This window comes from Lagopus leucura, unplaced genomic scaffold (genome assembly GCF_019238085.1).
Source record: "Lagopus leucura isolate 7727_CA_CO unplaced genomic scaffold, USGS_WTPT01 Super-Scaffold_100001, whole genome shotgun sequence".
Lineage (NCBI taxonomy): Eukaryota > Metazoa > Chordata > Aves > Galliformes > Phasianidae > Lagopus > Lagopus leucura.
This window is the reverse complement of record NW_024962262.1, coordinates 12,492,738-12,510,244: the sequence shown is the minus strand read 5'-3', so window position 1 is coordinate 12,510,244 and position 17,507 is coordinate 12,492,738.

Sequence of the window (17,507 nt, the reverse complement as noted above, 5' to 3'; positions counted from 1 at the left end):
ATTCTCATTGGTCACTACAGTAACGGGCACTGGCCTTGCCCTTTCCTTTCAGGGGTGCATAAAAGATGTTCTGAACCAAGATATCATATTTAAATGCAGTCTGAGGACCTGTCTTGTAAAATCCAAGATTGGTGTGACCACCCAGGTCAACACTGACAAGTCGCTACTTGAAGACCTGGAAAAATTAAAGAAAATGCAGAGCTTCAGAATGTTTGTGCTCAACATATGGCTATCTGACCTACCGAGGGGAGGGTCAGGTTGCAAATTAGGAAAGGACTCTTCACCAGGTAGTGATTATGCCCTGGAACAGGCTTCCTGGGGCAGTGGTCACAGACCCTGGATGATGGATGTTCAAGAAACAGGTAGATGCTGGAGTTCAAGAAACGTTTGGACGGTGTTCTCATGCATAGGGTGCATGCATTGAATGTTGGGTGGTCCTGTGTGGAGCTAGAAGCAGGACTCAATGATCGCTGTGGATCATTGAGTTGGATATAAGGAAAAAAACTGTACAGCAAGAATGGTGAGGCACTGGAATTTGTTGCCCAGAAATCTGGGGGATGCTCCATCCCTGGAGACTTTCAAGGAGAGGCTGGATCAGACCCTGAGCATTGCAGGGGAGTTGGATAAGATGACCATGGAAAGCCTCTTCCAACTCTAAGGATTCCATGATTCTATGATCCTTGTGGATGCCTTCCAAATTGGCATATTCTATGATTTGATGACCTGGAGTTTGGAATTTCCCCCCTCTTCCACATTTCTCATGTTTTACCTTTGCAAAAAGCTTCATAATTTTGCCTTTCCAGTAAAATTCAAACTTTTCTTTAAACATCCTACCTGGCCTTGACTTTGTAAGCAAAATCAAAGCACCTTCTCTTGCTCAAATCCTTTATAGTCTGATGAAAGTTACCTGCTCCTTTCTGTATTTTTAGCCAATGAACTTTTTTTTTATATTTTTACCTTGCACAGGTTTTCCAAAGGCCTTGTCTTTGGGAAGCGTATTTCCAAATTCAAGATAATAGCTGTCATTCAGTCCGTATTCCTCAGAGGTGACTCTTTGGTGTGGTAAAGCACATCCCTCTGTAGTCTGTGGCAGTGTTAAGGAGTAGAAAAGGAGCAAAGTTGCAGCTGTACAGGAGTGTTGCCTGCCATGGGGAATTCCTTCTGTTAAATCATGGGATAAGGATGATGATGGTTACTTCCTTTAAAATAATTTTGAAGCTGATTCACCCTCTGTTTGTCTCTTCTTGTGAAAGCTTATATCGATATAATATTTATGATTGCTTACCTGAGTGGATAGTGATAGGACAAGGGGGAATGGATTTAAACTGAGACAGAGGAGGTTTAGATTAGATATTACAAGGAAATTTTTCACTCAGAAGGTGGTGACGCACTGGAACAGGTTGCCCAAGGAGGCTGTGGATGCCCCATCCCTGGAGGCATTCAAGGCCAGGCTGGATGTGGCTCTGGGCAGCCTGGTCTGCTGGTTGGTGACCCTGCACATAGCAGGGGGTTGAAACTGGATGAGCATTGTGGTCCTTTTCAACCCAGGCCATTCTGTGATTCTATGACTCTTCGATTCTATGATTCTATGATTCAATGAATATCATGTGATCAGAGAACCTAGAGCTGTGAACAATCCTCACTCACAAGTTACATATCAACACTATAGCATCTCATGACAAAGACACTGCTATAGGGTTAATAACTGCTCTCTGCCATCATCTGGGACTAAATTTCACACAAAATTTTCTTGCTTTGCTATACAATAGCTGCAGAAAAGTGATGTTATCAGCATATTTTGCAGGGCTGTTTGTCTTTTCTGTGTTGCCCTTTAACAGATCTATTTTAACATGGGAAACTGGTGAATTCTTCCCTTAAACTCATTAGCATTAGGTTTCACTGATTCACAGAATAGTAAGTGAAGCATTTCTGCCAATGTCATAATAGGATAAATTTCATTTCTTCACTATGTGGTTGCATTAGGTAAAATCTCAGCAAGGTAAAGTTGCTATAATTTTGAGTCATACTGGATGAAAGATTTACGTTCGTGTTCCATGACCTAGCTCTTGTCCAATATCTTGAAATATTTGTGGTGTGTGAAGCTCTACACCACATGATTTTTTTAGTCTAGGACAGTTATACAACGCAGCATTATAAACAAGCAGCACAACAGTTTTTTTAAGATTTCAAACTACAAACAAGGGAAAAGGGTACAGAGAGGAAAAGGTACAGAAGCTAGATTACCTTAACATAACCATCTTGTAATAAAACAACAAATGAATTGAGTAAGGGCAGTGGAGCATTAGCAAACCTTGGTCAGAACCTGGATCCATCATGAGAAGGATGCTCAGGGATGACATCCATTAGCAGCCCAGTAAGGTTATGATCTTATCCACAACTATTCTTTCAGATCAGTATCTCAATGTATTGAATGAATACATTGGAAGACACTGTTCTGCTTTTGAAAGCTCTATCACAGCAAAAATACACAGGGAGAGAGCTAACACAGTTTGACAGACTAGCATTTCTCCCTGTTTTATTTTTATTATAGAATTAATTGTGCTTTGGTTTTTTTGGTCTGTTTTTACCAGGGAAAATTCAGGCTGTGTAGGGTTGGGAAAAGACTATCGGGAGCATTGCTTTATTTTATGTAAGCAGCAGAAGAAAATAAAGAACAACACGAGAATGGAAAGAAACTGAGAACAGATCTCTTAAAATATAGCGTAGAGAATGCTGTGCATTTATTTTTATAGGCTCAAAGGACTGGTGCATAAGAATTATGACTCTCCTTGCATTTCTGAGGAACAGAGTTGAAAAATATCGTGAAGTATATCTCTGTTTTCCTGAAAGGCTATCAGCGGTACGAAAGACAAATAGCAGTTTAATCCCATTGACATTTTTCAGTGATCAAGACACAAACGTTTTCAATTTGGGACACCTCTGCAGATAAGTAGAGCTTAGAAGACATTTTGAGAACATTAGGTGACAGCGTTATGCTGTATTTTTTTTTCTTCTTGGAAACAAATAAGTGGGAAGATATCTTTAAAACATTCTAGAAGCAGTCTTTTAGAGGATAGTGGAAATAAAAAGGGCAGTGTGTATGTAGCTGAAATTAGGTTGTGGGTTTTATGGAGGGTTCTTCATTCTTGATGAGGCTCTACAATCAATACACATGAGGTTGCCAGTGGGATTATCTCCCAAAGCATCTGCAACACTTAAAATAATTTTCTCTGTGTAACCCAAATCTTTTGATTAAAAAAAATTATAAAGAAACACAGAGGAAATGCAGCTCACTGGATTTTGGAGAATAGATAACTGACCAGAAGGAAGCTTCCCTCGCTAATGCTGATTCAGGTACAAAAAGAAACGTCTCTCTACAAACTATGAACTAGAGCAATGTATTCTAATGAAATGTATCTTCCCTCTTTTTTTTTTTTTTTCTATGCTAAATGGGGCCACTTCCTACTAATCATAGAATCACTGAATCACAAGGTTGGAAAGGATCTACAAGATCATCTGGTCCAACCATCCTCCCATCACCACTGCTACCACAAGCACTAAAATCTCACAGCTCCTCATCCAGACGCCTCTTGAACACTGCCAGGGACGGCGACTCCACCACCTCCCTGGGCAGCCATTCCAGTGCCTGACCACTCTGAGAGAAAAAGTCCTTCCTTATGTCTAATCTAAACCTCCTGTGGTACAACTTGTGGCCTCAGATCCTGTTTGTTGCCTGGGAGAAGAGGCCAAATCTCTCCTCATCACAACCTTCCTGCAGACAGTTATAGAGTGCAGTAAGGTCTCCCTTGAGCCTCCTCTACTCTTCTAAGTACAGTTCACAATTGCTTTAAGTCTTGCTCATATTTTGCATTGTAGATGTATATCTAGTCTGTGGTTGAATAGCCAGTCTGGGCTGAAATGCCTGTTGGGCTGTACCTCAGAGACAACATAACTTCTGTGTGAAGTAAAACGTGACTTCTCATCAATAAGATGGCCACAGTTACTTCCAAGTGTCATTCATCATCTTGTTTTAGTTGTTTTTTTGGTTTGTTTGTTTGTTTGTTTTATTGACAGAAAAACCTAATGCCTAGAAATGAGCAAGGGGCTACTCTGGATTTGCTCTTGACTGGCCTGCATAGTATCATGAATGCCTCTATGGGTAGAAGCTCAAGCTCCCCAGGCATACTCTTCCAAAAAGCATGAGCTAATTCCTCTGACTGGTCAACTGTGACTTCTTTGAGAGCATTTAACCCAGCTCCCTTCCCACTGTGGTTGCAAGCACAGCATGGTAAAAAAGTATACCGGATTCCCGGAGATTTCTTCCCATCACTCAGAGGCATGGTGATGCTTTGAACTTTTTTGCACACTCCCAACAGGAGAAGTGCTTTCAGTAAAGTGTGATGGGTGACAGAAGTGGTGGCATTTGTTGGTTGATACATTTCCAGGTAGCATCCAAATGGTGAAAATGATCACCAGAAAAATGAAGATCCAAGTTCAATGCCTATGAACATTATAATCCACATCTTTGTGTCACCGTGTTCTAGAACCAAAAGTTGGCATATTTTTGAATCAATTGGAGGACAGATTTTCTTCATGCACAAAGTAAAATTTAGAAAGGGAGCTTATTTCCACAAGGTATTCTAAAGGTCAAGTCTTGAATGAAATTGAAAATAGTGTTATCATTTTACATGATAACAATGACTGCAATTATGTAGATGAGCTTTTGTTTGTTTTTCATTTATATGACAGAATAACACAGATCTATTTAAACACATAGTGCCTATGTATGAAATGCACAGATTTGAAGAGGGTAGTTTCCTTACAACTGCACTGTTTGGCATTTTTCCATTGTTCTTCTGAAGCACCCTTTACTGGATTTTGTGAAAGCCTTTGTCAGAACAAGAAAGGCCTTGAATTTGGATGTCAAAATCCATTTTCTAGCTGCATAGAAAAGTATGGAGGAATGTATAATAACCATTTGGAAGAATAATACCTCTGAAGAAATCTTCCTTGTGAATTTACTTGGAAAATGGTAGAAGGAAAACATAACTAGCACTTTTTAATAGGAAATGCTAAAACAAATCTGTGCTGTTTCCTTGGAATCAGCATTCTGCACTACATAACGAAAATTCTCTTGTATACTGCCAAAATACCCTTTGGTGTACAGGAACGGGTAAACAGACCAACAGAGCAAGACACCAGCTCCCTTGAAGTCTTTATCAGTGATGCCACTATCTAATTACCATTTGATTTTAAGATAAATACACACTGGTGAAAATAAAGCTAATAAAATTCAGGGTCAAAAGGGAAAGACTGCTATAAAACTGTTCCACTAGTAATGGTGATAGTACTGCTTATGTAGCAATGATGTAGCTACTTAGTTCACTGACCAAATTTCTACACAGGAAAAATTGGGGGTAAATTTGCTAATTTGTAACTCTCTGAAGGTGATGTCATGGTTTACTAGCATGGAAATATTCACTGTAAAACCTGAACTTGGCTTTAAGTGGCAAGGGAAATGGTACTTTAGGGCTTTGAATTGTTAGCTCTTTTAATTACACAAAAGATTTCCCATATGTAAGTAACCTTTTAAATGAGTCACAGCAATACTTGTAAGCAGAACCAAATTAATAATAGCATAAATTTAAATATATGCACTCTTGTTAGACATGTGCAAGATAATTTTCTCATTATGACTAAGTGTGTCTGTAAGGATAACAGCCATTCCAGAAAAAAAAAAAAAAATTGTATTTGCGTGGATCATTTGTTTTCTTTACTGTTTAAACTTTGGTCTGCAAAGTTTAGTTATAAGTGGCTGTCTATAATTTTCTCTTCCAAAGAAGCCTAATACTCCAGGTTCTTCATAAGCTTAGATGACAGATATTGGCACAACCAGAATGCCTGAAATTCAAAAGTTCAGTAATGTGTATTGTGTTTCTTGCTGAGGTGGAAGACTCTTCACAATGCTTTTTTTAGCCTGGACTCTTGTAAAGAGGATCATAACGTGAAGGACAGAGAATCATAGAATCACAGAATCCTTAGAGTTGGAAGGGACCTCTGCAATGAACAGGGACACCCACAGCTACATCAGGTTGCCTCATCTATCCTCACCTTGAAAGTGTCCAGGGACAGAGCATCAACCACATAAGTGGGCAATCTGTTCCAGTGCCTCACCACCCTCATTGTAAAGGATTTTTTCCTTATATCCAAATTAAATCTGCCCTTCAAGCCATCTCCCCTTGTTCTTTCACAGCAGATACCGCTAAAGAGTCTGTTCCCTTCTTTTCTGTAGCTCCATTTTAGATATTGAAAGGTCACACTCATGTCACCTCAGAGCCTTCTCTTCTCCATGCTGAACAGCCCCAGCTCTCTCTCAGCCTGTTCTTGCAGGAGAGATGTTTCATTTCAAGGATCATTTTTGTGGCTCTTCTCTAGATGTTCTTCAACAGGTTCACATCTTCTCTGTACTGAGGACTCCACACCTGGATGCAGTCGGTACTCCAGATGAGGCCTCACCAGAGATGAGCAGAGGGGCTGGATCACCCCCCTCGCCCCGCTGGCCATGCTGCTTTTGATGCAGCCCAGGATACAGTTGGCTTTCTGGGTGTGAGGGCACATTGCTGGCTCATGTCCAGCCTTCCATCCACCAGTATCCCCAGACCTTTCTCAGCAGAGTTGCGCTCAATCCTTTTGTCCCCTAGCTTGTACAGGTAATGGGGCTTGCCTCAATGTGGTGCAAGATCTTGCATTTGGATTTGTTGAACCTCATGTAATTCACATGGGCTCACTGCTCAAGCCTGTCTAGGTCCTTCTGTGTGGCATCACATCCCTCTAGTGTGTTGACTGAACCCCATGGCTTGGTGTCATCAATAAACTTGCTAAGCACTTGATCCCACCGTCAGTGCCATTGATGAAGATGTTAAAGAGTATCTGCTCCAGCACCAACCCTTGGGGGACATCACCAGTCACTCATCTCTACCCAGATATTGAGCCATCGACCATCACTCTGTGGATCCTGCAGCTAGTCCTTCCCATTGAACAGTCCACCATTTAAATCCATATATTTCCAATTTGGAAGGAAGGATGTTGTGAGGTACGGTGTCAAAGGCCTTACTGAAGTCGAGATAGATGAGATCAGTGGACTCTTTCCTTGACCACTGATGCAGTGACACCATCATAGGAGGCCACTAGGTTGGTCAAGCAGAATTTGCCCTTAGTAAAGCCATGCGGGTAGTCCCATACCACCTCCCTGCCTTCCATGTGCCTTAGAACAGCTTCCAGCAGGATCTGTTCTATGATCTGCCCCAGCACAGAGGTAAGAGTGACAGATCGGTAGTTCTCAGGATCATTCTTTTTAAAAATGAGTGTGATGTTGACTTTTTTCCAGTCAGCAAGGACTGGAATAGGAATAGGTCACCAAGGACCATGGAATATAACTCATACTACACACCTTTGCCCTGTCCTCATACTGATTTACAAAGTGATTCTCGCTTCAGCAGCATGCATTGCAGCATTTGGATTACCATCACAAATTGCTGACTAGTTTTCACTGCAATCCTAAACATGCTCTGTCACACAAACATATTATTGCAGCTTAGGAAATTGTGCTGCATTTTGCCTGTCCATGGATTTTAGCCCAGGGCTGGCACATGGTAGATATTGATCAATCCTCTTCTGCTGTTGGAATCTGTTCTTCGGATAGTCCCTTAGCTGCTGTCATTAATGCTTCATGAACCCAATATTCATGTCAAAAGCCTGTACAAATAGCTGATATTTTGTAAAAATACTTTGAAATATGATACAATAGATGGCTGAATTTCCTTCCTGTTTCCAGGAATAAACAATCCCCATGAGGAGAAAAAAAGTCCTAGTGCAGCAGAAGGTGTGACATATGAGGTTAATCAGTGGGGGCTCGTTCCTTACTGCCAACTGGGATGCCTAAGTCAGGAAGCCATACATTCTCACAGTAATATAAGAGCAAGCCATGCCCTCTGCATGGTGATTTTGTTCATCTGAGATTAAAAATACTCTTTGGTGGTGCTTCTTTCTGTCATTTGACTATGAGGGAACCTGCAGAAAACTGTGGTCCCCCAGAGCTTCAGGTGGGTAAATGCAAAGAACTTGACTTGCACCCTGGTCAGGGCATCCTTAGCTGTGCTAGCTAAGATCATGAAAGGTGCTTGGGAGCCTAGTGACATCATAGGCTGTGCGAGGACAAAAAAGATAATTCCTGATCTGGAGAGCAAGTAAAAATTTATGGTCAGAGAAGATAACGCTAGCAATCGTTTTCAGACTATAAGCAATTCATAGAATATGTAAGTTGTGGTGTGGTAAGGTAAAGCTTTCAATCTCAGTCAAGGCAAAGAGAGATGCCACAGATAAGGAGCTGTATAAGGGCCACTATCTCAGCTAGGATTCATCACGCAGTATCCTCACCACTGGGTATAAAATGGAGGTTAAAATTAAATCCAGTCCGGCTAGAGACAGGGTGACAAGTTCAGAATTTCTAGTTTCTGTATATACAAGGAAATCTTACAGTACATTTAAATATACTACCACAGTTCTACTGGTGATTAGATACAAGAAGTATTTTGCCCTTGAGCAATGTTCTTTCGGCACCGCATTCAAGTTCATGCTGAAGCTCTTACTTGCAAATATGACAAAACCTAGCTACTTTGCACTTAAAGTCCAATGCTTGGGCAGAATTTATCCTTGATATGCTGTCCTGAGTTTTAGGAACATAAATCATACATGAATTTCACTACTGTGGCTATTTTCTTCATGTTAAAATATACTGCATGTGCATTCTTTAATGTAATATTTGATTTTTTTGTGTGTTTGTGTGCTGTTTTCAACAATTAATACATTCAGAAAAGTTATTTTACAATTAGTTTTTTTTTGTAGTGTTTGAGTTTTTTTATGGAGTGATTTCTTGAACTTCATTCCCTGCTGGCTCTAAGCAGGGGCTCAATACAGTATATATTAGAACACTGACTTCTTTCATGAAGCCATTATTAAAGAGAAATTTCCTCCACTGAATGTATCGTTACAGGCAAGAAAAGTGAAGATAAGGGGAAAATGGATGACTTTTGCATTAGGAAGGAAGGGAAAATAAGTTTTACTTGAATAAAAGTCTTTTGGAAAAAATTCACAGTCAGCCTAGGAAACTTCACACCAAATAAAGGACTTCATATTTTATATATCTATTTTGTATATGCTGCACACAGGATTAGAGAGTAACATGGGACGGAGAGCACTTAATGTGAAGGACTATTCCTAAGTCCTTGAATCAGTAGAATAATATTAAAAAAGAGAAGTCACAAAAAATACACAAAATTCTTGAATCTGGAAAAGGGTCCTTTCCAAATCCTTTTCAAATCCATCACTTTCTGTCAAGTTCCAGCTGATCCTTATGAGCTCTGAGAACTTCCAGCTATTGCTGAGATGAAAGGCAGAACAACTCTCTGGCAGAAATGTACTCATAGATTACAGTAGTAAGTATCTCACATATGTGTATGTGTGTGTTCACATGATGTCCTCTGAAAGCCACAGGATATGAATCCGCTCTGCGTACTTTTTGGAGAACTGCAAATTGAATAGGGACACTCACATGAAAATAACCTTCTGCACTTGCAAATTTTCCAAAAGCTCTCTCTTTCAACACATCCTAAGTGAGATAATTACCTTGAAAGTACAGATATTGAGTCACCTTCTCTGTAAGAAGTACTGGAACCTGGAAGGAGATGAGAAGGATGGTGCTTTTGTCAGCTCTTCAAATTGGATCTAGTCCTTGCTTTTCTGAATGATATATTCTAGCTCCATATCACAGTTGGCTGCTCTATCACACTCCCCATCCTTGCATGGTGTAAACTATGTAGAATCTCATCTTCTTGAGGAATAACGAGATCTTCCATATGGTTTTCACTTACTCAGACATTCTTTGCAAGGAAATCCCACTCTGAAATTCCTAAGCCACATACTACTCGATTGTTGCTCTGGATGTTTGCACAGTTAATCTCATACTAATCCAGTCAATATGTTATGCCAGAGTGCCTGTATTTGCCAAGTAGTTGGCAACTGTTGGTAACCTATAACTGAAAAAGCCACCAAAATGATCCAAGGGATGGAATACCTCCCCTATGAGGACAGGCTGAGAGAGTGGGGGCTGTTCTGCCTGGAGAAGAGAAGGCTCTGGGGAGACCCAAGAGTGGCCTGTCAGTACCTAAAAAGAACTGCAAAAAGGAAGGGGACAGAGTCTTTAGCAGGGTTCTATTGTGACAGGAAAAGGGGAAATGTTTTCAAATTAGAAGATGGAAGATTTAGATTGGAAGTAAGGAAGAAGTTTTTTTCAGGAGTGGTGAGGCTCTGGAACAGGTTGTCCAGAGCTGTGGTGGATGTCCCATTCTTGGAGACATTTTAACAAAAGGACATTGGATAGTCTTAGGTATTTCAGACTTCCCTGTAATGATTCAGATACTGTCAGGGATTTCTGCAAATACCGGCAGACTGAGAAAGTGGAGAATGAGCTGACAAATCTGGCGGCAGAAATATATCTGTCTAGTATCAGTCCTGGGAAGCCTGGAGAGAAAAAAAATGCTCGATGCTATTTTAAGGCATGGATATTTCAACTCCAAAAATTCAAGATGTTAATCTCAAAACATCAGACCCTATAGTCAGGTAAAAAGAGCTGTTGAAAAACTCAAAGCAAGCCCATTCTACATGTATCTTGACAAACCTCAGTATTTGAACCCTTCACATGATTTGAGACTCTGATTTCTTTCAAGAAATTTGTGCTGCTAAAACAAAGAAAGATTTTTAACAGTATCTTGGAATATGGGCAATGGTATAAGATCTGTCCTGTCTGCTGAAAATATCCTTTGCCCTCAAACTATATGCATTTGATGTTCTAATATAAAAGCAATCATGAAAGCAGCAACAGCATTTTTACAAATAAGATGTATAAGTGTATATCAGTTTTACCGTGCTGTAGTTTTGCTGAATTTAGTCCATGATTTTGCTGGGCTTATACTGACAAAACGCTGATAATATGGTTATATTTGGTGAAAAAATAAGTGAATTGCTTGGGAGAAAAGAAAGCATGGAAGCATAAGGATGCAGAAATATTACTTCACTAAAATCTTAACTTTTGTCAAGATAGCATGTCTTTAATTCCATTGCTTTAAATTGAAAATGAATAAGAAAAATGTGTTTCTCTCAGAATGGACAAGTTCTCTGTCTTTGTGAGCTAGCTAAGAAATTTTCTCCCTTAGCAACATAAGTACTTAGGTACATTGTTGGCTTTATTTTTTCTCTTTCCTCCCTCCCTCCCTCCCTCCCTCCCTTCCTTCCTTCCTTCCTCCCTTCCTCCTTTCCTCCCTTCCTCCCTCCCTTCCTCCCTTCCTCCCTCTTTTCCTCCCTCTTTTCCTCCCTCCCTGCCTCCCTCCCTTCCTTTCCTTTCCCCAGAGGAAAATAGTTCAGGGTGCACAGAATGGACAAATATGCTTTCTCCTGATAAAAGCCAATGAACCAGTGGGTCAGCTCACTCTTGAAAGATGGAGAAACACACCTTCAGCAGCTACTTACACAAGCACAGCAAACTTAAACCAGCATATCTGCCTTGGAGATGCTGTAATCACTGGGCTGTCTTTTATTTAGCATTACCAATTCTCACTCTGCTTTTTCAGAAGAGCCTCTGAAAGGTGTTAATTTTGTTCTAAGGCAAAAAAAGAGAAACTTCAACATCTTCAATGTGAATGTAGAATAGGGAAACCAGCTGTGCACAGGATGTTCATTCATTAGCTTAAGATAAGAAGCACTGCATCTTTGTTGAGTCTTTAAAATTTTGTTATTTAATATTGCCTGCCAACCAAAGATCACCATTCAGCTGTTTGAATGCTCTTGAGATACATAAGGACTTTTAGAGAGCTTTTGTGTTAAATTTCTTTAGTATCAAAACAAATGCTTCTAGGACTGAACCATACCTACCAAAATCACTTATTTTAATGAACACTGGGCCCTTTTTTCTGAGGCGAATATACAGAAAAATGTTTGAATTGGTTGTGTTCTTTTCCCCAGTATTATGTATTAAAATCTATTAATGAGCCGTTATGTTTTCATTTTCCAAATAAAAGTAAACATTTACATTCCAGACATTCGATAGCAGAAAAATGGAAACAAACAAGAAAAAAAATAAATCACAGAAACTGCAAGTGATCATCAATATTTCCAAACCTGGTACTTTCGTATTCATTTTCATAGGACCTCAAAGTAGTTGTGTCTGTTTCTCAAGATTGAAGAATGCGAGAGAATACTGACACTTGAAACATCATGTAACTGTAATATTTTTTCTACACATTTAAATGTAAAAACTCTCTTAATGAAAAACGGATCCTTAAGGAGTCAGAAATGCAGCTGAAATAGCAGTTCTTGAACATCTGGGATTTTTATCAAAGTATGAATTGCCTTAAAACCAACTTTAATTAAAACCCTGTCTGCACTGTTATTTTGTAGATAAAATTAATCATCTGCACTGCAACATCTTCCCGTCTTTTACAGTTGAAAGACTGTTTGGGTGTCATGATTTTATTATAGACCAGGTCAAGTTCTAGCTGAAAGAATTGTTGCTGGAAGTTTGTGCTGAAGAAGAGTGATTTGCAACAGTACAATGGAAATTAAAGAAGCTTGTGTGGCCTGCAGTTTCATGGGGTGATACAGTAAAGTGCATGTTTAAGTCATCTTAAATAAAGTTATATCTCATAAAAATCTTAAGGAGGACTTATAAGGACCTTCATAAACTCAGGCCAGGCTTCAGCTCCAGTCACAGCTTCAGTCTCCAGAGCAAGAGGTACTGCATGATCGCAGGGAATAGCAACAATCTCTTCAGTTACTTCTAACTATTTTTAGTGTTTCAGGGAAAAAAACAAAAAAAAAAGATTAGGAATGTCTGTTCTGTATCAGATAATTCCCATCAAATGATCAGTGGTGATCTTGATGAGAATGTGTACAATCCATCCCCAGTGGCTGTGAAAGAGAGAATCCTGTTTGTCTACTTCCTCTGGGTACCATGTACCATGAAATCTATTCCACAGGGCAAGGACACCTACCAGAGGAGTTCTTACTCCTCTACCTAAGGGAAGACTTACTTGGTACTCCTTTGTGCACACCATAACAGAATAAATGGCCATGCAGCATATCCACCAATACTCTGATTCATTTGGCTCAGGAGAGGGGCCTGAAAGGAGGTAAAGAAATAGGAAAGGCATTTTGGAACCATCCATCCACTATCCAGTAATATAACGTAAAGACTAATAATCTTAGGAGTACTCATTTTATGAACCAGTCTGGTACACTGCCTATGCTTTTCTATCACTGTTCATGACACATTCTTCTAATACTTTGTCCCTGCACCAGACACACTTTATTTTTCACTGAAGAATCAGCATTTTATACCCAGGACCTTACTAAAAACACTGTATTGATTCCTTCATGAAGCTTGTCATCAGTTCCTCTAGCCTACAACATGGATTAATCATATTTTTGATTTATAAAGTATTGCACATAACTTCCAGTCAGTGTCATCATTCTTATCTGCTGGTTTTCTTTACCAGTTTAATAAGAAATGTTTTATACCTTTAAAAACAATGTAAATTAAATCTTGTCTGTTTTCTTGTCACTTCTTATCTAAGTCCAAATGGTATGTTTTCTAATCCAGCAGACATTGGCAACTACCTCACAAAGTGCCACTTGTGCCATCTGAGGATAAGTTACTTGATTAGACATTTATAAAAGGTATGAAATGAAAGCAAGGAGCAGTGTTTATTTATTGTTCTTAAGGGAAGTAGAAGCTTAAGCCCTCCACAAAAATAAATGCTTCTGATCCCTCCAGCTAAGAGTCCCTGAGCCAGTAACTGAAGTCCTTTCCCAGGTCTGAAGACCTTTCACTGAGCCTTCTCTGCAAAATCGTCAATCAGAATTATGTGTGGAAAATGACTTTCTCCCCATAAGTCCCTTCAGGCTTCTCCTTCCTTTGCAAACTTAACCCATGTGCTTGTTTTAGCAAAAGATTTCCTTGGCAATTTAACCTCTTCACACTTTTCTGTCTCAAACAAACTTCAGTAGAGGAGCACTTGCTTTATTCTGTTTTTCCATTATATTTTTTGTTGATATTTTCCTACTACAAACTTGTTAAGGTCCTTAGAATTCACATGTTCTATCCACTGTCTTCCAAAATGCCATATAAATCTTCTGTGCTTTAAAATTCTTTGGCCCTTTTGATGTCAACTCTGAAGGCAGCCCATGTAATTTTGCGGATGCACACTCTCTCAGACTTTGCATACCATAAGACTGACACTGCTTTCTATGTGCTTTTGCACAGAGCAAAAAGAAAGGCTTCACTGGTCTGCCATGCCAATCTATTTCTTTCTTGATTTTCTACACCATAAGGCTTCCTTTTTTTTTTGAACGTTGTAGGGTAGATGGGATCATCTTGGCTCACCTCATCACTGATTTCTACAGCGTTAGTTATCCAGACCTCTTTTACCAAAAAAACAAGCAACTGTACGTAGTAAGATATATTAAGAAAATAACAAATATAAAATCCTCTAACTAGAGGATGTAATTCTGTTACCTGTGAACAAGATTGTAGAATCATAGAATCATTAAGTTTAGAAAGGACTTCCAAGAACATCTAGTCCAACCATCAGCCCATCCCCACCAAGCCCACTCACCATGTCCCTCACTGCCACATCTACATGGTTTTGAACACCTCCAGGGACAGTGACTCCATCACCTCCATAATATCAGCACCTCTTTTATACCACAGATGACAAAACTGAGAATGTGAAACATGAGCAACAACACCTGACTTTTCTGCACATTTTCTGTTACCTGCAAACAATACCTGAAACAACACCTGAAAATGTTCTTTTTATTCCTCAGCTTTCATAGTATTTCACTGCTTTTTTTGTGTGGATTTCATTTTCCCCCTGCTCCTCATTTATTTAAACTTGTTTTTCAAACAGAAACATTGCTCTTTCTCTCTGTTTTCACCCTCCTAATCTTCCCATGTTCTGCACATTCCTCTTGCCACTCATTTTCCTCCAAGCTATTTCCCTTCCCTCAGGCTCTCTTGTTATCTTCCCTGGCATCCCCACCCCTCCCTCCACAGTCCTCTATATGCTGAATTTAACCTGTTTTCTCTTGAATTCAATCCTACACAATTTTTTTTTCTTTTTTTTCCAGAACATTCTGTTTCTCACAGCTTTTTTGCTTTCTATCTGACCCACAGTGACTAACATTCACACACATAGCACTGTTCTTTGCCGTAGCCTTATGTTTATCCACACATTTGATACCACACCCTTTCACAAATGCAGAGAGGAAAGAGAATAGCTAAGAGTATGTGCTGCTGGTAAAGTAGGATTTTCCCACTGATAAATAGCAATAAATAGCAACTACACTGTACCCACTGGTTCATCTGGGGGTTTGGACTAAATGATCTCCAGAGACCCCTTTCAACCCCTATGATTCTGTGATTTCCACTACAGCTGGCAACTTTCCCCAGCTTTCCAACAAGACTGCATTTCTCCCTTATGCTTCACTCATGACATACAGTGCAACAAATTCTCCTTCTGTGTCTGTTGTAAACCCTTCCTGAAGAATTAATAACCTTCCACACCAGTTCTCCAGGCTTAGGATTTATTACATCTGGTCAGCAGCTGGACTGAAGCTCAGTTAAGGGCATTTTGAATTCAGTCCACGTGCCCTCAGTTGATCTGCAGTTAAACCAGTTTTCCTTGCCACTGCAGAGAAGCGCTCCAGTATCCTGAACCATGATACACACCCCACATGATCCAATGGTACCATGCTGACCATGGACTCCACAAAACAGGACCAGGACTTCAACAGGTGTTTCCAGATTTGGAATTGCCCCAGGACCTGGTTCTTACAGCCATGGTGAGAAGAAGCCACAGGAGAGAAGGGGCAGCCAGCATCAGGATATTTTCCAGAAAGTCTAGACTTTTCTCTGAAGTCTTTCCAAACTGCAGGCACATTTTCTGCTCCCTGTTTTCTGTCGTTAATGACTTTGGATGATTAGCTCCCTTGCTGCTTCAGTTTCTTGAAGCTACAGTAACCCAAGAACTGCCCCCATGCACTTCCTTTAAGCCTAAAAAACAATTGCCCTTTTCTCTGTCTTGACCTTTTCCCTATCCTTCTTCAGCTGTCTTTTACAAGTAAGCCACAACAGGATCTGACTGCTTTGATTTCAAAGCTGGAGAATAGTTTGTATCCTTCCAATTAATTCATATTCAGAGAACAAGTCTGCAGGATCCTCTCAGCAAACACTCTAGCAGAAAAACAAACCCCAAGTGCCCATTTGTAGATATCTTTTACCACATAAAATGTAGAATGGTGGATCAGAAAACCTTTCAGTGGCTTGTGCTTTGACCCTCTGTTAAGCCAGTGAGACCCCATAAGCACTGTCTAAACTAAACTGCAAATATGCCAGAGGAATTGAAGAGAGCACACTGGACTTGAAGTACCTCCCCTCCCACTCAAAATCATAAGAAAAAAGAAAAGCATTGAAATATTCCATTTCTTCATGTGGGGTTTCAACATGGCAGCCCGGGCAGTGTCACCATGCTTGCTGCTCCTGGCAGGATCACTTTTACTATTGCTGCTGTACTCAGAGTCAGTGACAGATCTTAGCTGAAGGCCACAATAAAGTTCATCATATTCTACTTACCCTGCATTACTCACAGAATCATAGAATCATAGAATCATAGAATCACAGAATCACAGAATAGTTTAGAATGGAAAAGACCTTAAAGATCATTCGGTTTCACCCCTTTCACTGGCAATGTCACCAGCTCTTAGGCAATGTCACCTGGCTGTCCAGGACCTCATCCAACCTGGATTTGAACATTTTGAGGGATGGGGCACCCACCCAGTGCCTCACCATTCTCTGAGTAAAGAATTTCTGCCTAACATCTAGCATCATACTTACCTAGTACAAACCGGAGTATTATGTTGCTTATTTCTGAGACTGGGATCAGAGACAGGCATGGAAGTTCTTGGTAAGTACTGCTGGGATCAGAAACCCAGAAAAGGAGAAAGCAGTCCTTCGGCCATAATATTAACATCTCTCTGTACCCACTGCTTCTTCACACCTACAAAGCACAGATGAAAAATTTCTAAGATCACTGGCATCTCGTTGCTGTTGCAGACAGTAAGAAAGAGTGATGTGACTGGGTAGAGAGAGGAGAGCCATTTCAGCAGGGACATACATCACAAATCTTATGTCTTAAAGAATAAGATGAATGAAACCATCCATACAGTGCAGGGCTACAGTTTAGAAGAGCAATGTTATACAAACAAAAGCCTGAAACTCACAATTAGAAGACACCTACCTAAACACAACTGTACTGTTGCTCTATTTTTCTTTTTTTTTGCAGATCAAAGGTGCATTGTGAGCTTTTAAAAGAAAAACAGGTGCAGTTTCCAAAGCT